The sequence below is a fragment of the Candoia aspera genome, chromosome 2 (assembly GCF_035149785.1).
Source record: "Candoia aspera isolate rCanAsp1 chromosome 2, rCanAsp1.hap2, whole genome shotgun sequence".
NCBI classification, from domain to species: domain Eukaryota; kingdom Metazoa; phylum Chordata; class Lepidosauria; order Squamata; family Boidae; genus Candoia; species Candoia aspera.
Genome location: NC_086154.1, coordinates 1,117,879 through 1,144,174, shown reverse-complemented (window position 1 = coordinate 1,144,174; position 26,296 = coordinate 1,117,879). Strand labels below are relative to the sequence as shown.

At 46.9% G+C, this 26,296-nt stretch overlaps 1 protein-coding gene and 1 pseudogene across 1 annotated transcript in view; both read right to left on the bottom strand.

Annotated features, from left to right (window-relative positions):
* LOC134491913 (zinc finger protein 595-like) overlaps positions 1 to 26,296 on the bottom strand; it is a 610,720-nt gene that overhangs the window by 582,382 nt on the left and 2,042 nt on the right. The window lies entirely within an intron of this gene.
* Positions 13,213 to 26,296, bottom strand: part of LOC134491907 (zinc finger protein 91-like) — a 362,387-nt pseudogene continuing 349,303 nt past the window's right edge.

The window sequence follows — 26,296 nt, the reverse complement described above, 5'->3', positions numbered from 1 at the left end:
ACCTGGCACACAGTCTTCCCGCCATGGTGAGATGTTGTGTTTCTTTATTTAAATTACAGTAAAAATTTCCAAGTGTGTACTAACTATATAAGCTAAGGTGAAGCTTCCTTCAGGCCAAGTTCAACTCCTGGTAACTTCTTGGACACATCCATGTGGTTTCCTTGGCAACACTACAGAAATGGTTTGTCAAGGATCTTTCATTCAGGATGTTTGCCCCTAGGCAGATGAGCCCAGTCCAGCCTAGCTTTTCAAGATCAGCCAAGGTTGATCAGGTGCTGCTATCTCACTGGGCCCATATCAGTCCTTCCTTCCTTCCTTCCTTCCTTCCTTCCTTCCTTCCTTCCTTCCTTCCTTCCTTCCTTCCTTCCTTCCTTCCCATAAGAAACCAATTTTTAGACCATTCTTATGCATAAGAAGTCATATTTTAGGTTTCTTTTATAAAAATGGTTGCCTTTATTAAACTATAATATTAATATATTAATTAATTAGATGTTTCTTTCCACCCCCAGGTGCCTTTGACCTGCGAGGTAGCCCAAACCTACAAGCAACGTACTTAGATGGGAACCTGAACAGAAATATGCTAGGAGAGACATGTCTTTGGATAGAGCATTGCTTGAGAAAAATGCGGTAACCAACTCCTGTGCATTGCTTGCTGTTCTTTGTTTCACTTACCCATCATGCTAGAAATTAGGAACTGAGTCAATGTGAAGAAGAAGATTCAAATGTAGTACATTAAAAGGTGTTATCTCAATTTGAGCTCATTGCTGGTGATTGCAAAGACATGATGGCTATGGCGCTATCTTGGCAACCGTACCAAAAAGTTTTGTCTCTGCCTTCTTCTGGGATGTATTTTTGACTTCCCAGTCTAACTATAGCTTTGTGACTTCCTGATGGCGTCCCATTCAAACACTAACCAGGTCCTACATGCCTTAGTTATTTCAAGAACAGCCAAGGTTGGCCAGGTACTGCCACCTGCTGCTACTTACTATGTTACTGTAGAGAGCATTGCATGCTATGCTGTTGGCTGGCAAACCACGACAGCTGTGCAAGGTGTTTATTTACATTGAACCTTCCTTGAACTTCCATAGTGGATAAGGTTGTAGCAAAAACTTTCCTCACAAGGCAACACGAGCTGTAACCTGAGCTGTGCCAGGAGGCTATCAGGGGGGTTACATGAGGTATGCATTGCTATTTAGACCAATCAGCCTTCTGCTATGTGAATTACGGTTTTAGTGCACTTGCTTAGCTGGGGGAATAATAAAAGAGAGCTTACGGCTTGAATCGGGGCTCTCATCCCAAGAAACTATGTGTCCTGTATATTCTTCATGAGAGACCACCACAAGCTCTCCTCCTGAGGAAGTTGTGTCTGTGCATTCTTCCTACATTCTTCATGAGAGACCACAAGCTCTCATCCCGAGAAAACTTGCAGCCTGTGTATCCTTCATGAGAGACCACCACATGTTACTGGTGATTAAACCCACAAAAACAAAGGAAGCTTCTATACAGATCCATGCTGTCATGCACTGCCTACCGCTGAGTAAAGCACAGACACTGGTTCAGTTGAAGCAGGTTCTGTTTTATTCATCACGTAGTGTCAGTTGCGGAAAAAAGCTGAGAGTGAAGGGAGCGCGTCAGTGCGGGGTTTAAATACCCCGCGCCGGTCAGCGCCCCCTCTCCTTAGGTTACGTCACCCGCCCTTTGTCCTGCATCCTTTCGTGCCGGTAGGTGTAGGGTTGCGGGGCCCCTGCGGGTGCCCCGGGATCGCCCATCATCGGTCTCCTCTTTCAGCCGATGATTGCTGTCCGTTGGGCGATCTCCGTGGCGCTCCTGCTAATAGCTTGGGTGTGCCTCGTGATCCGCCTTGTCTTTGTCTTCTTTTCCTTCTCTTTGTGTCGTGATGGCTTTGCGTGCTATGCTTATTTTGTGTCCCTTCCTTCTGCTTCCTTGTCTTTGTCATGTGTGCCGATGTGCTGATGTCTTCAGCTCATCGGCACTCATGACACATGCACACCTCTGCCTATAAAGCCATACTGCGTACATTTAAGGCCATCACCCTCTGAATATGCATTCTTTTGAAACCAACCGAATCTACAGTCAAGTATGTGATCCTGCAGTGATATTTAACCTGAAAAATATACCCTCGTGTTTCATGGCTGACCATTCTGATAGAGCCCCTACATCCTTTCCTGCAACCCTGCTGAGTGCCAGGATCTGGCTGGCTTCTAAAGCTAATGCTCTTTAAATAATTATCTAAAGTGTGAAGGTCTGTGACTTCAATTTCTGGTAAAGGCTTTAAAGCACATAGAATAAGGTCTGAGTACAGGTAGTTCTCAACCTACAACCATTTAGTCAGCGACTGTTCCAAGTTATGACAGCGCTGAACAAACGATGTTACAACCAGTCCTCAAAGTTCCAGCCATCCCAGCAGCCCCACAGTCACATGATTGCCATCTGGGTGCTTGGCAACCCATTTGCACTTATGACCAGCTGCTGAGGGCCCTGCGATCATGTGATCACCAGGAAGTCAATGGGGAAGCCAGCAGGGAAGCTCGTAAGTCATAAGTCACTGGGGTAAGTCTCCACCGCTCATGCACCCTCCCCAGCCCCCCTGCACTCACACTGCACCAGCCACTCATGCACCCCCACAAAACCCCACCCCCACGGCACCTCTTGCGCACCCCCCACCCCCATGCACCCCTTGCTCCCTCCCTCACCCAGCAGCACCTCACCCAGCACCCACCCCTTGCTCCCTCCCTCCCCTTTAAGCGCATCCCCTGTAATCAAAGCATTTTCCTTTGAAATATCTTTTATTCATCAAGAACCCCAGTCCAGTCTCTGGCCAAGCATCAGTACTGTATGCTGCGCCCTTTAAGCGCATCCCCTGTAATCAAAGCATTTTCCTTTGAAATATCTTTTATTCATCAAGAACCCCAGTCCAGTCTCTGGCTAACTCAGGAGTTCTTCCCTCCTGAGTTCCTCAGGTTGTTTAAACACCTCACACGCAAAAGGCACCTGCTTCTCACTGGGACTGTACACTGATCCCAGGGTAACCGTAATCCCTCCCTCCCTCCCTCCTGGCGGGACTAGAATTCACGGTCTCCCGATTCCTAGTCGGCCGCCCTTGACCACTAGACCAGACTGGCTCTCGCTTCTGTCTTCTGCTGTGCTCTTAAGGACTACATTCCTAGCAACCACCTCATCCACTCCAAACCGACCTTTATGTGAAATGCGGATAGTCCCACCACCGTGACCGATGCTACGTACTTGGCTGCAGAGGTGAGGCCGACTGTGTGAAACTACAACGGGTTTGGAGCGGGCAGTGCAACACTACGGGAGCCAGATCCGCTGTCTGGATCTCTCACGTGAAGGTAGTTATTTTTTTCCTCGATGCTCTTCTCATATTCCAACCATCTGCGTGGTTTTTCCCTTTTGTGGATCCTTTCATGAGAAGTTCAGGTACTGCTCTTACTAAAACGCTTCCCACGTTCTATACATTTATGCGGTTCTCCCCAGCGTGGATCCTGTCATGGGACGTAAGAGAACGATTCACTCTGAGGCTCTTCCCACACTCCGGGCATTCATATGGCTTCTCCCGTCCGGCTCCTCCTACGAATAGTAAGGCCCCCACGTTCACGGAGGGCCTTTCCACACTCCAGGCATTCATGAGGTTTCTGCCCTGTGTGGACCCTTTTATGGACTGTGAGATTAGGGTTGGGGTAGTACAGCAGCGTTTACTTTTGACTGCAGTTTCAGGCTTTCTTGACTTAAGAAACTCCTGGAATGCCAGGAGGACTTAGTTCTCTGTAATCTAGAAATATTTATCTAATACTTCTCACTGTGACGACAGGCTCTCTCCTTGCAGTAGCAGATACCAGATTAAATGTTCAATTTGCCCTCCAGGCATAGAGGATGCTACCGAGCTTCGTAGTTAACCTAACTATTGAATTGAATATTGAATGGACAAGTGCACAGTTCTTCATTGAGCCATAAAAATAAAATGCACAGGAATAGTACAGGGGATACCAGACTTGGTAAGGGTGTTTCTGAACAAGATCTCGGAATACTAGTTGACTGAAGATGGAATACGTGTGGAAAGACTACAAAACAGGGAAACACAATTTTTGGCTGTGTTGCTGGAGGTGGAACAAGTCAGAGGCAAGTCGGCTGCTTCGAGCAAAGCTCTTTCCACACTCTGTACATTTATACAGATGATCTTCCATGTTGACACTATCATGCAAAGAAAGAGCAGAGGTTTGACTGTAATCCCAGCAAAAGGAAGAGGGGCCGACCGAGGGCAAGGTGGGTGGATGATATTCTGGAGGTGACGGACTCGTCCCTGGGGGAGCTGGGGGTGTTGACTGACAGGAGGCTCTGGCGTGGGCTGGTCCATGAAGTCACAGAGAGTCGGAAGCGACTGAACGAATAAACTACAAGTGTGGTTTATACATTGCTGATTTAAGTCTGAAGTATTTTTAAATATTTTACCGTTCTTCTTTGAACAGTTTCCTTTTCCTTTTCCTTCCTGTTCTTGTTGGGCAAGTCAGTCTTCACTATGGGCACGCTGGAAAGGTGAGCTTTTTTCACGCTCAGTTATGGACTGGTTTCTCTCACAACTTTTTCGTTTCCTTTGACCTGCAAACTTTTCTCTTCCCTCATTCGGCCTGATTGGTTCAGATGGTGTCAGGGTCAGCCTCGCTTCGCAATAAGACACAGACTCACTTAATGGGTATTAAGGATTTCTGGTTTATTGGAATGATAGCTGACAGAACGAAAAACGGGAATGGGGTAGGTGGTGTGGGGGTGCCCCTTTTATACCCTCTTGTATTGCCCCGGGCTTCCCCACCCTGCTTTGTCCCGATCCCTCTTGATGGGACTCTTGATGGCTGCCTGGGCGTTTTCCCGGTGTCTTCCTTTGTCTCCCAGCGTCGGTTGTGTCCTCCGGGGCACCAGGTGCAGCTTATCTCCGTCCCTCTGACGTCCTTCTTTTCAGCTGCCTATGGGTCCATGGGTGTGGGTGCTTTTGGGTGCTTGTGTTAATCCCTGGTTTGATTATCTCCTTCCCCTTTTCCTTAATGATCATGATCCACGTTGTGAGGCTCTTTGTGCCTTGCAACGAGGTCATGACATGCTGCCCCCCAAAGATGTTCTTATGGTGCTGGTTTCTCCGGGTATGCCTCATGGAACTGTCTTGTTAGTTGTCTAGCCATGACGTGTCGTGCCTGGACCCACTCTGGGTGTGAGAAATGTTTCCATTTAACGAGGTATTGCAGCTTTCCTCTTTGCTTTCTTGAGTCCAGTATTTCTTTTACTTCAAAATGTTGTTGGTTGTCTATCATTATGGGTGGGGGTAGAGGTTCTTCCGTATGCCATTTGGATGTGCTCGTTGCCTTCAGTAGTGCACAGTGAAACACTGGGTGGACCCGTCTCAAATTGTAAGGCAGTTCCAGTTTGAAAGTAACTGGGTTGATTACCTGTGTGATTTTGAAAGGCCCAATGAATTTCGGTGCCAATTTCTTTGAGGGTTTCGAGGTCTTTATGAACTTAGTGGAGAGGTAGACCCTATCTCCCACTTTGTAGTTCGGTGCCTCCGCCCTGTGGTTGTCCGCATATTTTTTGTACGTGGTTTGTGCGTCTGCTAGGGCCGTTTGGATGATTGGCCAGGTTGTTGCCAGCTGTGCCGCCCAATCGTCTGGTGAGCAGGGCAGGGTTTCAGGTTGCGGCAATTCTGGTATCGGTACAAAGTCCCTTCCGTAGACCACCTTAAATGGGGTGTGGCCAGTGCTCTGGTGCACCGCGTTATTATAGGCCACCTCTGCAAAAGGTAGTAGGTCTACCCAGTTGTCCTGTTGGTAATTTATGAATGCCCTCAGGAACTGTTCAAGTGTTGAGTTTAGGATCTCTGTAGATCCGTCCGTGTGTGGATGCCACGCAGTGGACAGTGCTTGCTTGGTTCCGATTAGTTTTAAAAATTCCCGCCAAAACTTTGATGTGAACTGTGTGCCTCTGTCGGTCACCAACCTGTAGGGGGCACCGTGGATCCTGTATATGTGTGTTAGGAACAAACGTGCCAGTTGTTGTGCGGAGGGGATAGTTGCGCATGGGATGAAGTGTGCCTGTTTTGAGAAATAGTCTTTTACCACCCATATCACTGTTTTTCTTTGGCTGGGTGGGAGGTCCACAATGAAATCCATGGAAATTTCTTCCCATGGGCGGGAGGGGCTGGCTACTGGCTGCAGCAGCCCTTGGGGTTTCCCCCCTTTCCGTTTGATGGTGGCACATGTGGGGCAGTTGGCCACGTAGTCTTTTACGTCTTTTCTGAAGTTTGGCCACCAAAATTGCCTCCTCGTTAGGTGAAGGGTTTTTACGAACCCAAAATGCCCTGCAGATTTGTCATCGTGCGATCTATGTAAGATCTCCCCCCGCAGTGATTCGGGCACGTACAAGGCTTTCCCTTTCCAGGCGATGCTGTCTTTAAAAGATACATGGTGTCGGTTGTTTTGCAACCATGTATCTTTCTGTAGTGCTTGTGTGAGTCTTTGTTGCCAGTTCGGTGAAATCGAACACCGGCTCCGATCGCTCCCTGCCGTTCGTGCTGGCGTGCGCTGATTCCTTGTCTGGCTACGCGTGACAGCTGGGCAGCCCAGCTGTTTCTCAGTCCATACTGTCCCCACAATGTCGGAGGCTTGCGTGTCGTCCTGTGGCCGTCGGGAAAGGGCGTCTGCCAGGAAGTTCTTCTTGCCTGGTATGAATTTCAGCGTGAAATTGAACCAGCTGAAGAACTGAGCCCATCGCACCTGCTTCGGACTGAGCCGTTTTGGCGTGCTGAGTGCTTCCAGGTTCTTGTGGTCTGTCCAGACCTCGAAGGGGCAAGTGGCCCCTTCCAGCAGGTGCCTCCATGTTTCCAGAGCCATTTTTACTGCAAACGTCTCCTTTTCCCATACGTGCCATCTCCGCTCTGTTTCGGAGAATTTGCGGGAAAAGTAGGCGCAGGGTTTTAGGTGGTTGTCGGAGTCCCTTTGGAGCAGGATGGCTCCGATGGAAAAGTCGGAGGCATCTGCCTGCACCACAAAAGGCTTGGTGGGGTCGGGGTGTTGTAGCACTGGCTCAGCTGTGAAGAGGTTTTTTAGTCTCTCGAATGCCGTTTGACAGTCAGCTGTCCAGTTTAGTAGTGCCCCCGGGTTTCTTGATTTGCCCGTGTCCCCCAAGCCCTTAGTCTTAAGCAGGTTAGTTAGGGGCAAAATAGTCTCTGCCAGCCTTGGCGTGAACCCCCTGTAGAAATTAGTGAATCCCAGGAGGCTTTGAAGTTGTCTCCTCGTGCGTGGGCGCTCCCACGCCAGTATGGCTTGGACCTTGCAGGGGTCCATTTCTATCCCTTTAGCTGAAATCCTATACCCTAGATAGTCAATTTGTTTTTTATGAAACTCGCACTTGGAGAGCTTAACAAACAGCTCTGCCTTGCAAAGTTTCTTGAGCACTTCTTTTACCAAGCGTTTGTGCTCACGCTCCGTTTCTGTGTAGATCAATACATCGTCGAGGTAAACCAAAACCCCCTTAAAAAGGTGGTCACGCAGGACCTCATTAATTAACTGCATAAATACCCCCGGTGCTCCTGCCAGTCCGAATGGGAGCACCTTATATTGAAACGCCCCCAATGGGCAGTTGAAAGCAGTCTTCCACTCATCCCCCTCCCGTATCCGTATGCGGTAATAGGCTTCCCTTATGTCCAATTTCGAGAATACCTTACCCTTTACCAGGTGGGACAAGATGTCCTTTATTAAGGGTAAGGGGTATTTATTTGAAATGCTTGCTGCGTTTAATCCGCGGTAATCTGTACAGAGCCGCAGTGACCCGTCCTTTTTCTTGCGAAAGAGGACTGGCGCTCCCACTGGAGAGTTTGCTGGCTCGATAAAACCTCTCGCCAAGTTTTTGTCTACGAAGTCCCTTAATGCTGCCAGCTCTCGCTGGGTCATGGCGTATATTTTTGGTTTGGGTAGGGGTACCCCCGGGACCAGTTCAATGGTGCAGTCCATCTTTCTGTGGGGGGGGAGTTTGTCCGCCTCTTTCTTGCCGAAAACGTTGGCAAAATCCCCGTATTTGGTTGGCAGTCCCTCTGGCAGTGCCGTCTCTCTGTGCTCCGCCGTCGTCGTCGCCCCCCCCATGGCTGCTCGGGGAACCCTGTTCCCTGAAGGTGCTTGGTATCGCCCGTCAGCAAACTTAATCTCTCTGGTTCTCCAGTTGATGACTGGGTTTTGCTGCACGAGCCATGGGATCCCCAGTATGAGTCGAGGTTGCCCCACCGGTGCCACGATGAAAGCCAATTTTTCCTCGTGGCTGCCGAGCCTTAGTGCAGTTTCTCCGGTGTATTGGGTGACCGGGCCCCCTCCCGCTGCAGATCCATCGAGCTGCAAGAACACCAGTTGGTGCTGAAGTGGATAGCAGCGGAGGTTAAGTGCGGCTACCAGGTCTGGGTGCATTAGGCTTTTGGAGCAGCCCGAGTCAATTAGTGCCCAGACCTTTTCAGTTTTATTTCGATGGGTGAGGGTAACACGGACGTAGAGGGTGGGGCATTCCTCACTCACCCCTTTGTCGTAGTGCCTGTCACTGTCCTCCACCTGTCCTTCGGCGCCCCTTAGGCCAGGTGGGTGTCGTTTCCCGTCGGCTCGTCGGGGTTGCTTCCCTCCTCCTCTGAACTGTAGGGGACGTGTCTGCGTCGGTACTCCCCCTTCGCCGCTGGTCGCTTTCTTGGCGCTGGGGTTGGTGCGGTTTGTGCCCTCCTCGGGCTCTCTCTGGGTGTCATTTTGGGGCATGCGGCTGCTTTGTGATCTTCCTTGCCGCATGTGAAGCATTGCCCTTTAGCGAAGCATCTGTCCCATTCCTCCTTCCAGGGTTGGGGTCTCACCCTCGCCTGCCTTGCGCTATTGCGTGGGGGTCTCGCTGCCTCCATCTGCTGCGTTTCCCTCCTTGCGTGGAGGAACGTGTCGTGAGGGAGAAAATGTAGAAGCAGTGAAAGACTTTGTATTCCTAGGTGCGAAGATTACTGCGGATGCTGACTGCAGTCAGGAAATCAGAAGACGCTTAATCCTTGGGAGAAGAGCAATGACAAATCTCGATAAAATAGTTAAGAGCAGAGACATCACACTGACAACAAAGGCCCGCATAGTTAAAGCAATGGTGTTCCCCGTAGTAACATATGGCTGCGAGAGCTGGACCATAAGGAAGGCTGAGAGAAGGAAGATCAATGCTTTTGAACTGTGGTGTTGGAGGAAAATTCTGAGTGCCTTGGACTGCCAGAAGATCAAACCAGTCCATCCTCCAGGAAATAAAGCCAGACTGCTCACTTGAGAGAATGATATTAAAGGCAAAACTGAAATACTTTGGCCACATAATGAGAAGACAGGACATCCTGGAGAAGATGCTGATGCTAGGGAGAGTGGAAGGCAAAAGGAAGAGGGGCCGACCAAAGGCAAGATGGATGGATGATATTCTAGAGGTGACGGACTTGTCCCTGGGGGAGCTGGGGGTGTTGACGACTGACAGGAAGCTCTGGCGTGGGCTGGTCCATGAAGTCACGAAGAGTCGGAAGCGACTAAACGAATAAACAACACATCGCTTGGCAGAGGCCAACATGGGTTTATCAAGGATAAGTCATGCCAAACCAAGCCAATCTTCTTTTTTGATAGAGTGACTGGGTTAGCTGACCATGGGAACGTGGTGACCTAACCCTAACCCTAACCCTGATTTCAGGAAAGCTTTTGACAAAGCCTCCTGTGATATTGTAGCAGAGTAGATGGCAAAATGTGGGTAGGACAATGCTACGGTTAGAGGGTTCCAAAGCAAGTCATCAACGGCTCCATGCCAGGATGGAAGGAGGTGACAACTATCTGAAAGGCCATAATGTAGAAGACAGAGCAGAATTGTTCAAGGTTGTTCCAGAAGACAGGACAAGAAACACTCAGTTTAAATTACAAGGAAACAGATTTCAGTTGGAGATCAGGAAGAATGTCTTACCATCAAGTGGAAGAGTGAAACGGAAAAGTTATAAAGGAATTTGTTTTACTCATGGCCACCTTCGGCTTTAGCAAAGGACAAATTTACTTCCATATTTTCTTCCTCCTTCTTCCTTTCCTTTGGAATGTCCTTCCCTGCCTTTCCATGAGTATTCCAGTGCTCCTCAGCATTACTGGAACTTTCCCCCACCAGCGATGAGTTAGGTTTCTCAGATGGAGCTCCGCTAACATTGATCTCCACCTCCTCACAAGCGTACATTGTTTAAAGTGATCTAGCCTTGTTCCTGACTGCTGTCAATAACTCAGTCTCTTGACCACTAAATCTTTCCAGGAGGTTCCTCGGTCAGTGTTTCTATGATTCCCTTTGTTTGTATTGTCCCAAATGACTTCAGGTTTCCCTGGATCAGTACCCTGTAGGGAGAAGGGGGCAGCAAGGTAAAGACAGTGAGGCCTGTACCACACTCCTCCCGGTTCCAGAAGGTAAAATAAAGTACCATTTCCTTTGGCTGCATCTGCGCATGACCTTAACACGCATCTGCGGTCTTGGGGGTGGTGGACCCTCCTTCCTGTAAGCACTTAAACAGGGGTTGGATGAGCATCGGTCAGGGATGCCCGCACTGGACCAGAGGACCTTTGAAGTCCCATCCAGCCCTGACATTCTCGAATGCTCTGATCCTAAAGAGCTTTGTATTTCTCAAAGCGAAAATTGGTAGCTCAGGGCTGAACACTGGAGTCCTTGGTGCTCCCTGAGCCTTGGAGTTTTCTTGCAGATGTTTCACTGCCAGGCTAGGCAACATCTTCACCATGAAGAGGGAGTGGGCCTTGCTCTCTGTTGATTTACTGTCCAGCTTGTGTTGGTGTCTCTCCTTGGGAGTTCCTTGATTGGGCTCTTGTTTGCTGCTGGGTTGATTGGCAGGGCCGATTCGACTGTCCTGTCCTGGGGCGGCCAGGACAGTCGGATTCCCCGTGGCTCGCGGGAAGGACCTGAGACGAGGAGGCCCCTCCGCCTCCCCACTGAGCCCCCCAAATATCAGTCATCTCATTCCTTGGAAGAAACAAAGTACAATAAAATATACCACCCTGAGGGGACCCTGAAGGATTTTCTGCAAACCTGCAGACTTAGGAAACAAGGCATGGACACACAGCCATCGTCCACACCTCCTGGCACGCAAGGACAGACCATACCCAAACGCATTTAAAAGACGCTGCATGGACATCCCCAGGAGGACACGGCATCTCCTGCCATCTTTGCAGCACTTCACAACCCCTTTCCGGTTTTAGCTCCCTGAACAGTTCGGGATCATCCTCAGGTTGGTCCCCCTCCTGCTGACCCCTTCCTTGGTCCAGATCCCTCCCAAACTGGTTCCAAAGTCCAGTCCAAACACTCATCCCTGAGGGACTCCCCTCCTGACCCCCCAAATGAGAAAGTCGCCCCTGGACCCCCCTCCCTTGCCTTTCCTCTACCAAGCAGTCCATCCGAGGATGGGGCCCTTCTCCACGGGGCCCCTGGTCTGCAACCCCTTCCCCGAGTTTGGGAGAATCCTCTGATCTGAGGGGGGGAAACTGCAGACCCTCTTGGAGGGGAGCAAACAGGGGATCAGAAATTCAGGGATGGAGGGAATTTTTAAAATTTTTATCCAGCCTTTATTATTTTTATAAATAACTCCAGGCGGCAAACTTACGTCATACTCCTTCCTCCTCCTATTTTCCCCACAACAGCAATCTTGTGAGGTGGGCTGGGCTGAGAGAGTGACTGGCCCAAGGTCACCCAGCCGGCTTTCATGCCTAAGGCAGGACTGGAGCTCTCAGTCTCCTGGTTTCTAGCCCGTGGCCTTAACCACCAGACCAAGCCGGCTCACTGACCAAACTGAATTTAACTCTGCATTCTGTAGTGCAACCTCATTCCTCTAAGACATGCAAACTAAATTTTTAGTACTATATAAATTTAAAATAAATATTTTTCTCAGGTGCCCTGGTGCTGTTATGGACCTGGATCTTCTGCTATTCAAGGAAATTTATGAAGATTATGGTATGCTTTTCCATTCTGAAAAAGTTTCTTACCAAGGAACATTCTCTCATTCTTACTGTCTAATATGTCTTTGAAAGTTTCGGCCACGTGCCATTAGGCAGAGGGCCAAAGTTCACATGGCAGTATATGCAGAAGGAGAAAAAAGCCATCTCTTAAAGCAGATGTGCTGTTGCTATGCAGATCGACATTAATACAAATTGTATCTTTGCTGCCTTGAGTTACAGGTGCTGATGAATTAGAGGCTGGGGGTCATCGCTGCCGGACAAATAGGAAGACTGAAATGGCGATATTCAGAAATATTTCAGTCTCCTCCATCTGGATGCTCCACTGAACACGTTGCTGTGACTCCGGAAGCAGCTTGAAAGAGGGACAGACTTTTTTAATCTGGACGTTTGCCACGGCTTAAGAGTCCAGTGTGCCTTGCTGGATTTTAGGAGACAGCTAAACAGGCTTAATAAATAAAATCAACTTGAAATCGCATGAAAAATGTTAATCTGTGAAACAATTTATGATTTCATCGTTTTCACAGAAATATACTGTATATTTATTTATTGTGTATGATTCAATAAGAAAGCTAAGGAAGTGTGAATATAACACCAGCTAAAACTTTGAGAAAGAAAAGAGTGGACATCTGTAGAGGTTGCTTTTCTGAATTCTTTGCTCTCCTCGGACCGAAACGCTTTTCCTCCTATCAGTTCTGTTTCTAAAACGTCTTCTCTTCATTGCTACTTCCCTGTACAGAAAATTCTCCATCCATGCTGCTTTATCAACAATCCAACCATTAAACATTTCTCCATAGGATAGATAATTTTCTGTATAAATCCTGTACTAATTTCTCCCCTCCATGGGTTTCTTGAGTTCTTTCTGGACCTGTATTGCCAGACAGAACCACGGAAAAGTTGACTTCTGCCCTTGACACGTGGAATGGCTGGGTCGTCATGGCCCAGAGGAAAGGAATGCTCTGGAATTCTCTGGAATGTTCTGTCTCCACAATGAGACCTACTTTGTCCCTGTAAGGATCCTTTCCATGGGAAATAAGATTCGCACACGTTCAACACACGATGCTCTTCTGATATCACCCATCACAACGAGACTTTTTCTATCCTCCATGCATGTATGTAGAAGACATGCGGTGGATACTGTTATAAGATACGAGCTCACTGCTCAGCCTGAAACGCTTCTATACTCCGATTATTCCCCTTCTGCAATCATTTTGTGTGAAATAAGTTCGTTACTCTCTTTGAAACTCTTTCACTGCTTCACACTTTCTCTCCTAGATGGAGCTTTTTATGGGAAATTAGGTTACTGCTCTTGCTGAAGCTCTTTCCACACGCCGTATGTTTATATGGTCGCTCCCCGGAGCGGAGCCTTTTATGGGAAGTAAGACTACTGCGGTGACTGAAGTCTTTGCCACATTCTGTGCATTTATATGGTCATTCCTGTGTGGATCCTTTTATGGGAAGTAAGGGAACTGCTGTCACTAAAGCTTTTTCCACACTCCATACATTTATATGGTTTCTCCCCAGTATGACGCCTTTTATGAGCATTAAGTTTACTGCTTTGTTGGAATCTCTTTCCACACTCAGTGCACTGATAGGGTTTCTCTCCTGTGTGGACCCTTTTATGGGAAGTAAGGGAACTGCTCTTCCTGAAGCCCTTTCCACACTCGGTGCATTTATACGGCCTTTCCCCAGTGTGGAGCCTTTTATGGGAAGCAAGGTTGCTGCTCTGCTTGAAACTTTTTCCACACTCCGTGCATTTGTATGGTTTCTCTCCCGTGTGGAGCCTTTTATGGGAAGCAAGGTTGCTGCTCTGCTTGAAGCTCTTTCCACACTCTGTGCATTGATATGGCTTCTCGCCTGTGTGGATCCTTTTATGAGATCTAAGCCGACTACTCAACCTGAATGTCTTTCCACACTCAGAACATTTATACGGTTTCTCTCCTGTATGGAGCCTTTTATGGGAAGCAAGGCTGCTGCTCTGTTTGAAACTCTTCCCACACTCCATGCATTCATACGGTTTCTCTCCTGTGTGGGTCCCTCTATGGGAAGTGAGGTTACTGCTCTTGCTGAAACTCTTCCCGCACTCCGTGCATTTATATGGCCGCTCCCCGGTATGGAGCCGTTTATGTGAAGTAAGGCTACAGCGGTGACTGAAGTCCTTTCCACACTCCGTGCACTTATAGGGTTTCTCCCCTGTATGCACCCTTTTATGGAAAGTAAGGAAACTCATCATGCTGAAGCTTTTTCCACACTCCATGCATTTATATGGTTTCTCTCCTGGGTGGAGCCTTTTATGCAAAGTAAGTTCACCTCTCCATTTGAAGCACTTTCCACACTCCGTGCATTTATATGGTCTCTCTTCTGTGTGGACCCTTTTATGTGAGGTAAGCTGACCTCTCCATTTGAAACTCTTTCCACACTCCAAGCATTTATATGGTTCCTCTCCTGTGTGGAGTCTTTTATGGGTAGTAAGGGAACTGCTCTGGGTGAAGCTCTTACCACACTCCATGCATTGATATGGTTTTTCCCCTGAATGGATCCTTCGGTGTGAAGTGAGGTTACCCCTGTCCTGAAAGCTCTTTCCGCACTCTATACATTTATGTGGTTTCTCCCCAGTATGACGCCTTTTATGAGCGTTAAGTTTACTGCTTTGTTGGAAGCTCTTTCCACACTCCAAGCATTTATATGGTTCCTCTCCTGTGTGGAGTCTTTTATGGGAAGTAAGGTAACTGCTCTCTTTAAAGCTCTTTCCACACTCCATGCATTGATATGATTTCTCTCCTGTATGGAGCCTTTTATGGGAAGTAAGGTAACGGCTCCAGCTGAAGCTCTTTCCACACTCTAAACACTTATATGGCTTCTCCCCTGTGTGGATCCGTTCATGGAAATTAAGGGAACTTCGCTTCCTGAAGCTCTTTCCACATTCCATACATTTGTATGGTTTTTCTCCTGTATGGATACCTTTATGAGAAGTAAGTTGAGTACCCAACCTGAAGCTCTTTCCACACTCCGTGCATTTATATGGTTTCTCTCCAGTATGGATCCTTTTATGAGAGGTGAGTTTACTGCTCTGTTTGAAACACTTCCCACATTCAGTGCACTGGTATGGTTGCTCCCCAGTGTGGATCGTTTTATGTAAAGCAAGGGAACTACTGTTGCTGAAGCTCTTTCCACATTCCATACATTTATATGGTTTCTCTCCTGTGTGAATTCTTCTATGCGAAGTTAGTTCACAGCTGCGTTTGAAACCTTTTCCACACTCCATGCATTGATATGGTTTCTCTCCTGTGTGGATTCTTTTATGGGAAGTAAGTTCACTAATCTGCTTGAAACTTTTTCCACAATCTATGCATTTATAAGGTTTTTCCCCAGAATGGATCCTCCTGTGGGAAATAAGGGTACCAGTGTGCTTGAAGCTCTTTCCACACTCCACGCATTTATAGGGTTTCTCTCCAGTATGGAGCCTTTGATGCGAAGTAAGGTAACGATTCTGGCTGAAGCTCTTTCCACACTCTGTGCACGGATACGGTTTATCTTCTGTGTGAAGCTTCTTATGGGCTGTCAGTTGACCACTTTGTTTGAAGCTCTTTCCACACTCAGTACTTTTATACAATCTTTCCCCTGCATGTATTAATTCATGGGAAATCAGGTTATTGGGATCACTGAAGTCTTTTCCACCCTGGATGCATTTATAGGGTCTCTCTCCAGTGTGCATTTCTTGACATAAAGTAGGAGGGAAAATTTCGTTGAAGGTTCCATCTTTTATCCATTCATTTTGGTTGGGCCTAGTCTCAGTTTCAGACTGATTAGGTGAGTCTGATTTATCCTTTCTCTCGTGTAGTAGATAGTTCCCAGGTCTATTTCCCGTGTAATCCTCTTGTGTTGGGAACTCAGGGACATCCACGCACTGGAAAGAGGATGACTTCTCCACATCCTTAGAGTGGTTTTCTTTATGTGTTTTTGTTCGCCAGGGATTTTGAAATATCTCTTTTGTCATTTCACGTTTGATCATTTCTGCCATCACCATATCTGGCTCTGGATAATCCTCATTTTCTGACTCGTTTCCAGCTAGGGAGGTAGGGAGAGGGAGAAGTATATTTTACTAGACCTTCAACACAATAGCTGAGCATGCACCAAGGATCAACTCCCATTAGCTAACGAGTTAATTCTAATGGAATTAATTGGCTTCTCCAAGATTCTTTACCTCCTCTCCGTATCCTTTCTCAAAATCTTTGTTACACTTTTTCTTACGTACCTGTTAAGAGTTCGTTTCTTTGCTAGACTATTCCCCATTGAGTTCAAGAGACTTAGATTACTGCTTTTCCTTCTTAAGAAACAAAGATTAAGATTAAATAACACAAAACAACGGGTAGTGACTTCATCCTATTCTTCCTTTGGAAGTTCTCAATTCAAGACCTCCTAGGGCTGGGGAAGAGTTCCTGCATCGCAACTTTCCCACCCTGGGAATGGAGTGGGCATCCATTCTCAGATCAAAAGCTGCCCTCCCTACTTCTGGTCGGGCAGCATCATGAAAGGGCAGTCAACCGGTCTCCAGTTCGGAAGACCCCAAAGGCAGCCCCCTCCCTAGGGACGGAATATCCTTGTGTCCCTCCCCACAGGAACTAATGCTGTACTTTGGGGAAGACTCCAAGGGAGTTGGTTTCTCTGCAGAGGGGGTGGCACAGCCTTCTCTTCCATTGCCCCAGCTCCAGGAATGTGTGTATGGAAAACTGGCAGAAGGCCGCACACTGTTGCCAGGGATGAGAGGAGCTGTTACCCTTTTGATGGGAATACAATCTTCAAGTGGCCCAGGACTGACAGCTGAAAAGTGGGTTGGAGCATGTGAAAGGTATGGAGGCCTAGGGTTTAGGAATTTCATCTCTTTTTATCCATCAAGGTCTGGGACCTGCAGAAAGGAGACTTGGGGGCCACAGGCAGCTCTGAGTCCACAAGCTGCTCTCCCTCTTTTCAGTCAACTGGTCAGTCTAATCATGGTGAGATTGACGCAAACTGAAAACTCACCCAGGAGGCCCTCAAAGGCAGGACACGAAATGGTTTTAGCAGGGACTTGCTGTTCACTCACCCTTCTTGGATCCCCAGAAGAGGAGATCTCCTTCTTCCCCCCAGAAGACAGGCTCTGGTTTGGGTACTTCAAGGAAGAAATCGATAGACAGTTACTTCTGAGTACAAAAGATATTTCCCAGCTCTTTGAATTCAAAGCAAAACCAGACCAAATCAAAGCAAGAAAGTCACTTCCCGGAAGGGGTTTCTGGAACTTCCTTTCAATTCAGGCCTTGAAATGTTGTCAGTCAACCAGTGCTCACTGATTTCAAGGAGAAAGGATGGATGGAGTTGGGGAATTTCAAAAGCACCATCCAGGGGCTTTCCAGGATTTTTAAAGGCTGTTGAGCAAATCACTCCGAAACAGCCTCCCTGTTTCATCTGAAGACCTGTTTCCCCAGCCTAAAATTAGTTGTATTAGGATCCCCCAAATCCATTCCGTAAGATCTTATGAACTGCTTCAGGTTGGTCAAATTGTAGGCCACTTCTGCCCAACTAGGATTGCTGCTAGTTCATACTTCAAAAACTGCAGACTATCACAACAGACCTTTGATGGAACATCTCCCAAAGCTTTTCACCTTAAAACAAAGACAAGGTGAGATTTCTGGAAGGCGTATTTTAAAGGTTTACATGGGAATGATTATGATTTGCTGAACAGCAGAATTGAATCAGACGCTATCAATATTAACGTTCAAGAAAAAATTAAGTAAAAAGGAAGTGACACATGCAGGACTATTGATTTATTGATTTATTAATAACTTCTACCTGCTGCAATCAAAACACCCTTGGGGCTTGCAGTATATATAAAACAAAAATTAAAACAGCCATGGTTAAAACCAATACAAATATTAAGAATAATAACCAGATGGGATAGGGTTATGGCTATGTGATAGATGGCTTAACTGGAGAAAGGTTAAAATAAAAATGCACTTTGCTTCTGGAGCAGCTGTGCAACTTCTTTAATGCATGGCTGAAGATGACTCTTTGCCTGATCCTGGAAGAATGCTGTTAGTATTCCTCTCTACAAACGGAAAGATAGTAAGGGTGAGTGAAAAAAATGACAGGGGTATTGGTGTGTGGCAGAATTGAACTGAAAGGGAATGAGAAGTGGCAATGAACCAAATCGGGGAAACGCTTGTGACGTTATGCCAGGCAGGGGATGTGCATGATATAAAGCCTGAGGGAGAATGAGGGGAAGGCTTAGCAAACAGCTCAACCCTGGAGAAACAGGTGTGAACGCAGGCGAGCTGCTATTCTGCAGCTACATCTTGTGCCTGAGATTCTGAATGGTCTGCAGTGACAATTAGAGAGATGCAAGAAAGAGCATGGATCTGAAAATGAGCATCTGAAAGGCTGAGATGAGGGTGTTTGACAGAGAAAATGGCGTGAACAGTTGTAAGGTACACAAAACTGGCTAAAACAACGAGCAAGTAAATGAACGTATATATCTCGCCATTTATATATAGGAATGAAAGTTTCTACCAGCTTAGTTAAATGGAAGTAAGAGTTGGGTACATCACAAGAAGCCTAAATGTACTTTGAATGCAGTGCAAACAGGGTACTTATAGTAAGAAACACATAGCAAGAAGCAAGAAGACATAGGGTCAAGAATGAAGAGTGCTAAACAAACCTGGATTGAATACAAACGCAAGAAGCCAGTAGAAATGAATTGCATTGAGCTGGTTGGGTCGTACAGACAGAATGAAAGTGGACCTGGTTACTAGGATGAGAGGAAAGCGAAGGCAAGAAAGCCATAGTCCTTTGGGGGGGAGATGGGCGGTAATAAAACTTGACAAATAAATAATAAATAAATAGATGAATGGAGACGGTGAGATCTTCAGAAAGAGAGAGGTGAGAATTTTAAAAAAGAGGAGGCCATGTATGGACCCAGTGGAAGGAAAGATAGAAAATAGGGAGTACAGTGAAGGATGCAAGTAACTGAAGCTGTTTCTTTCTCTTGTCTTCTACCATGATATGTTTGCCTTACTGTTTCTTACTTCCTGTGGAGTCCTTGGTGCTCTCTGAGCCTTGTTGTTTTCTTGCAGATGTTTCATGGCCAGACTAGGCAACGTCTTCAGTGCCTTCAATCGTCATCTTCAGGCACTGCAGATGTTGCCTAGTCTGGCAATGAAACATCTGCAAGAAAGCAACAAGGCTCAGAGAGCACCAAGGACTCCATAGTTCAACCCTGAGCTACAAATATTTGCTTTAATTGGTTCTTACTCCCTTTCCAGGCCTTCCATAATATTGCTGATCCTCAAAGGGAGTATCTAGGACGCAGAGCAAAGAGGGGCCCTTCCCTTACCCAGGGAGGCCACGTTGCTAGAATTCTCTCGCATGACTTCCCCGTGGAGGGCCTTTTGCGTGGCATCCAGCAGAGCCCACTCCTCCTCGGAGAAACACACCGCCACCTCCGGGAAGGATATCGGGCCCTGAAAGAAGAAGAAAATGTTTCTCACTAACAGACAAGCTCAGGAAGGCTTCACAAATTCTAAAAACAGGTATTTCCATACACATCCACCCTGCTGTTCCCTTTCAAGGTAAGGAAAACTGTACAAAGACTCAGAAAGGACACCCAATGGTTCCACAGATGTTGACCTTCACCTCCCATCATGGCTTGAATCAATAGAGTTTTTCTGACAATGGTTTTCATGTTAGAGAAAGTGAGGATTGGGTTACTAGCCACAATCACACCTGTGCCACAGGCTGCATCCTCCGCTGACAGAAAGTACAGCCCTGGCCAGTCTGGGCATATTTTTTGTCAGTGCAGCCAAAGTCCAAATTTATCTCAAATATGGTCACGTTATTATAGGCACCAGGGGATCTCTAACCTAGAGACCATCCTGCAGGTCAAGCTACTTTTGCCATCATCTCACCAATAAAGAGGTCCATCCGGTGGACTGATACATATTAAGGATGTGGAAGGATCTGCAACAGGACCAATGGCCAATTTCTCTGCAGGTTTCCAAAATTCTGTGAGAGTCACAGCAAAATTTTATTAACTTGGTGGATTCTGACGTATTTCCAGTGCTATCAAGCACAATATCCTGTGGATCCACCTGGTTAGCCCAGGTGGGTATCCTGTCTGACATCCTTGTCATGGCCCATGTGTCCTCAGAGATAATTTCTTGGGATGCTTCCTTTGACTTAAGCCGCAAAGTCCCTAGCAGGGCAACGCTGTCTCCTTTTTAAATGTTCACTGTGGAGGAAAGCTACACATCGGACGGTCTGAGTTCTCCTTTGATTCTGACACTGTTTTCTCTCAGAAAGCAGGGGAAAAGATCTGCAATGGCTTAACACAAATTTACTTTCAAGGTTAGGGAACCAGAAGCTAAATCCTTAAGGAAATATCCAAGGATCAGGGCACGTTAATCTCGAGAAGGGGAGACTGAAGATGGGAATATGATATTCTTTGAATGCCAGAAAGAATATTCAAGAGAAGCAAACCAGGATCTGCTCTCTCTCATTTTAGAGTAGAGGATGTGGAATAGTGAATTTAATTTATAGGAGGCAGATTCCATTTCAGTATTAGGAAGAACTTCATAACTGGAAGAGCAGTTTGTGAGTGGAAGCTCTTTATCTGGGATGCTTCAATTTGGATTTTTTGCACCAAGCGGGGCTTGGCTTGATGCCCTCAATGCCTCCTTTCAAGTCTATGGTTCTGCGATCCCAGCTGTCGTTCCGTAAGCATCGTTTATCTCACTGCCCATCCAAACATAATGAGTTGGGACCACACACCGCAAAACCATTTGAAGACTACAAAGCCCATAAATCTTTCCCTACCCAAACAGAGCCGTTTATGTGAAGTCCTGAAGCAGCATCTACAACAAATTTCATTCAAAGCAGTGCAGAAAAAGACTTGCGTTATTCCAGTGTTCCCTCAGATGGAATATAAAAAGAGTTGTACACAACCACCCACCAAGTTCTACTTCAACGGCATTTTTTTAATACTATAGGAAAAAAATTGGAAGGATTGAACATCCAACCCATCAAGGGTAACATGACATATGAAAAGGACGTGAGAACAGAAACATCTCTGTAGTGAGGTCAGAAATGAGTTGATTCCGAAGGTTAAAGGAAATAGTTTCTCTGCTTGATAGCCAGAGAAGCTGGGAAAAGTCCTGACCAGACCTGGATATTTAATACCCAAACCAAAACTTTCTGCCCAGAAAAACATCCTATGTTCTGTATTTCCTCCAAAGGGAGGAATGTGAACTTACTGTGGGTTGGCTGAGCGAACTAAAGAAAACCCAAGAATTCCTCTACCTTGATAAAAATGCGTTTTTATCAGATTTATTCGACTGACATCCTGCCTTGGTTTATACAAGCCTGCTGCCACTGCAGAGGAAAATGACCCAGGTCCCAGATTAATGGGTGAAATCCTCCATTTCCTGAGATACATAAAAATTGCCCAGTTGTTGCAGAAGCAACATTTCCAGATATTGGAAGCCTCCTGTCATGAGTAGGGATGGTGAGCAGGAGGAGGCCCCTACCCAGGGGGAAAAACGCGTGCATGGTTTAGAGGCCTTGAGCTCTCCTTCGAAGAGACCCAGAACAGACCCGCCTTGAGTTTGGGGGTTTCTCTGTCTGGCTTTTCCCACGCTCCTTCAGTTTGGTAGGATTTTCGGTCTACTAGAGCAGTTACCTTGTCGTGGTGCTGGAGCTTGAGCACCTCAATGATGCCATGAGCTAAACCGTGAAGGGCCACCCAAGACGGGAAGGTCATGACAGAGAGGTCAGACTAAATGCGATCCCTGGGGAAGGTAATGGCAACCCACCCCAGTATTCTTGCCGTGAAAACTAAATGGATCAGTACAACCAGAGATATGTCGGTATACCATCGGAAGATGAGACCCCCAGGTCGGAAGATGGTCAAAATGCTACTGGGGAGGAACAGAGGATGAGCTCAACTAGCCCCAGACGTGATGACGCAGCTAGCTCAAAGCCGAAAGGACGGCTAGCGGCCGACGGTGCTGGTGGTGAACGGCGAATCCGATGTTCTAAGGATCAACACACCATTGGAACCTGGAATGTAAGATCTATGAGCCAGGGCAAATTGGATGTGGTTATTGGTGAGATGTCAAGATTAAAGATAGACATCCTGGGCGTCAGTGAACTGAAATGGACTGGAATGGGCCACTTCACATCAAATGACCACCAGATCTACTACTGTGGACAAGAGGACCACAGAAGAAATGGAGTAGCCTTCATAATTAATAGTAGAGTGGCTAAAGCAGTGCTTGGATACAACCCAAAAAACGACAGAATGATCTCAATTCGAATTCAGGGCAAGCCATCTAACATCACAGTGATCCAAATATACGCCCCAACCACAAATGCTGAAGAAGCTGAAGTAGAGCAGTTCTATGAGGATCTGCAGCACCTACTGGACAACACGCCTAAAAGAGATGTTATTTTCATCACGGGAGACTGGAATGCTAAGGTGGGCAGTCAAAGGACACCTCGAATTACAGGTAAGTATGGCCTGGGAGAACAAAATGAAGCAGGACATAGGCTGATAGAATTTTGCCAAGACAATTCGCTCTGCATAACAAACACTCTCTTCCAACAACCTAAGAGACGGCTTTATACATGGACTTCACCAGATGGACAACACCGAAATCAGATTGATTACATCCTTTGCAGCCAAAGGTGGCGGACATCTGTACAGTCGGTAAAAACAAGGCCTGGAGCTGACTGTAGTTCAGATCACGAACTTCTTCTTGCACAATTTAGGATCAGACTCAAGAGATTACGGAAGACCCACAGATCAGCTAGATATGAGCTCACTAATATTCCTAAGGAATATGCAGTGGAGGTGAGGAATCGATTTAAGGGACTGGACTTAGTAGATAGGGTCCCGGAAGAATTATGGACAGAAGTTGGCAGCATTGTTCAGGAGGCGGCAACAAAATACATCCCAAAGAAAGAGAAAACCAAGAAGGCAAAATGGCTGTCTGCTGAGACACTAGAAGTAGCCCAAGAAAGAAGGAAAGCAAAAGGCAACAGTGATAGGGAGAGATATGCCCAATTAAATGCAAAATTCCAGAGGTTAGCCAGAAGAGATAAGGAATTATTTTTAAACAAACAATGCGCGGAAGTGGAAGATGACAATAGAATAGGAAGGACAAGAGACCTCTTCCAGAAAATTAGAAACATTGGAGGTAAATTCCAGGCAAAAATGGGTATGATCAAAAACAAAGATGGCAAGGACCTAACAGAAGAAGAAGAGATCAAGAAAAGGTGGCAAGAATATACAGAAGACCTGTATAGGAAGGATAACAATATCGGGGATAGCTTTGACGGTGTGGTCAGTGAGCTAGAGCCAGACATCCTGAAGAGTGAGGTTGAGTGGGCCTTAAGAAGCATTGCTAATAACAAGGCAGCAGGAGACGACGGCATCCCAGCTGAACTGTTCAAAATCTTGCAAGATGATGCTGTCAAGGTAATGCATGCTATATGCCAGCAAATTTGGAAAACACAAGAATGGCCATCAGATTGGAAAAAATCAACTTATATCCCCATACCAAAAAAGGGAAACACGAAAGAATGTTCAAACTATCGAACAGTGGCACTCATTTCACATGCCAGTAAGGTAATGCTCAAGATCCTGCAAGGTAGACTTCAGCAATTCATGGAGCGAGAATTGCCAGATGTACAAGCTGGGTTTAGAAAAGGCAGAGGAACTAGAGACCAAATTGCCAATATCCGCTGGATAATGGAAAAAGCCAGGGAGTTTCAGAAAAACATCTATTTCTGTTTTATTGACTATTCTAAAGCCTTTGACTGTGTGGACCATAACAAATTGTGGCAAGTTCTTAGCGGTATGGGGATACCAAGTCATCTTGTCTGCCTCCTGAAGAATCTGTATAACGACCAAGTAGCAACAGTAAGAACAGACCACGGAACAACGGACTGGTTTAAGATTGGGAAAGGAGTACGGCAGGGCTGTATACTCTCACCCTACCTATTCAACTTGTATGCAGAACACATCATGCGACAAGCTGGGCTTGAGGAATCCAAGGCTGGAGTTAAAATCTCTGGAAGAAACATTAACAATCTCAGATATGCAGATGATACCACTTTGATGGCTGAAAGCGAAGAGGAACTGAGGAGCCTTATGATGAAGGTGAAAGAAGAAAGTGCAAAAGCTGGCTTGCAGCTAAACCTCAAAAAAACCAAGATTATGGCAACCAGCTTGATTGATAACTGGCAAATAGAGGGAGAAAATGTAGAAGCAGTGAAAGACTTTGTATTCCTAGGTGCAAAGATTACTGCAGATGCTGACTGCAGTCAGGAAATCAGAAGACGCTTAATCCTTGGGAGAAGAGCAATGACAAATCTCAATTAAATAGTCAAGAGCAAAGACATCACACTGACAACAAAGGCCCGCATAGTTAAAGCAATGGTGTTCCCTGTAGTAACATATGGCTGTGAGAGCTGGACCATAAGGAAGGCTGAGCGAAGGAAGATCGATGCTTTTGAACTGTGGTGTTGGAGGAAAATTCTGAGAGTGCCTTGGACTGCAAGAAGATCCAACCAGTCCATCCTCCAGGAAATAAAGCCAGACTGCTCACTTGAGGGAATGATATTAAAGGCAAAACTGAAATACTTTGGCCACATAATGAGAAGACAGGACACCCTGGAGAAGATGCTGATGCTAGGGAGAGTGGAAGGCAAAAGGAAGAGGGGCCGACCAAGGGCAAGATGGATGGATGATATTCTAGAGGTGACGGACTCGTCCCTGGGGGAGCTGGGGGTGTTGACGACCGACAGGAAGCTCTGGCGTGGGCTGGTCCATGAAGTCACAAAGAGTCGGAAGCGACTAAACGAATAAACAACAACAGAGCAGTTAATCAAACACTGGAGACTCTCTCCTCGTCTCGGCGTGGTCCTTGCTTAGTCAGGACACCTCCTTTCACTAGATAATGGAGAATTCAATCAATTTTTTTAGATTCAGAGACATTTTTTCAAACATTTAGCAAAGAATTTCTCCCAAAGGAAGAAACAATCTGCTAATGAATTTTAGATTGAAGGAGGGGGCCTCCATTTTTTTATTCAAATAAATGTATTGCTTGTTTTGTGTCTCTGAGTCCTGACAAATGCCTGGACAAGTCTGAGATGTTTTGGGGGCAATGTTTTGGGACATGGCTTCCCCTTGCTTTCTTCCCAGAGCCAGCTTTCTGCTTGTCCTTCTCACAGCTTTTCTGTGGGTACAGAATCTGGGACCATTGATCGCAAATTTACTTTCAAGGCCTGATGCCTTTCCTGTGTAGCGTAAATCTGGTCAAGCCCTGGGCGGTGAGGTGCCCATTTCAGGGTGTTCTTGAGGCCAAAGGCCACCATTCTTGGCAAGAGGAAAAGAAAGGGACTTGCGGCCCAATCAGGGCTGCCAAAAGGTGCCATTTTCCACCGCTGGGCACCCCCTTCGAGCCAGAAATCAGGGCAACGCCTTTCCTCCAGCCCCAGCCTTACGTCCCGAGGCAATCCTCGCCCCTCAGCCGTCACGGGGAACCGGGAGCGCCAGTGGGGGAACAGCTTCTCAGGGGCCCCATTTCTGGGGGAGCCTCTCCCCGAAAACAGACGTGGCGTCGCCAGCAGTCGGGTCCGACTCAAAGGCCAAGAGCGCCTTGGAACGATTTTCAAGGCCAGAAGCCTTTTTCGTTGGCCAGAACCCTACAGCTGCCCATTTCAGGATCTTTCTGACGCCAGAAGCCTCAATCTTTGGTAAAAGGAAATGAAATCCAGAGTTTAGCCAGCTTAAGGGTTAATCCCAGTTACCACCCACGGCCTTGGCACTGTAATGTGTGAAATAAGGGAGCCCCCTTCCTGAGGAGGAGCCTCTGATTCCTGAGCCTTTAAGTCCTGAGGTGGTTTTTGCGTCTCAAAACCATCGCCAAATCGCCGATAAACTGGCAGACCCCCCAGTCGTGGCTCCTGTCCAGGGCCAAAGGGAGGAAGGGGCTGCCTGGCTTAAATCCCTTTCGCTTCTGAGGAAGCAGGTGGATGTGAGAATATTTCCCCGCAGGGAAATGAACTGCTTATATTACCACCCCAGATCTCTCAGCCCTCTTTCCTCCTGAGGAAAGAGAGAGGAGCTCCCGGCCCCCAGGGTTAGAAAGGCCAGCACAGCACCCACAGTGAAGGACAAAACAAGATCTCCTCCCTCTGAGAGAGGTTTAATCCCTCCACAGTGG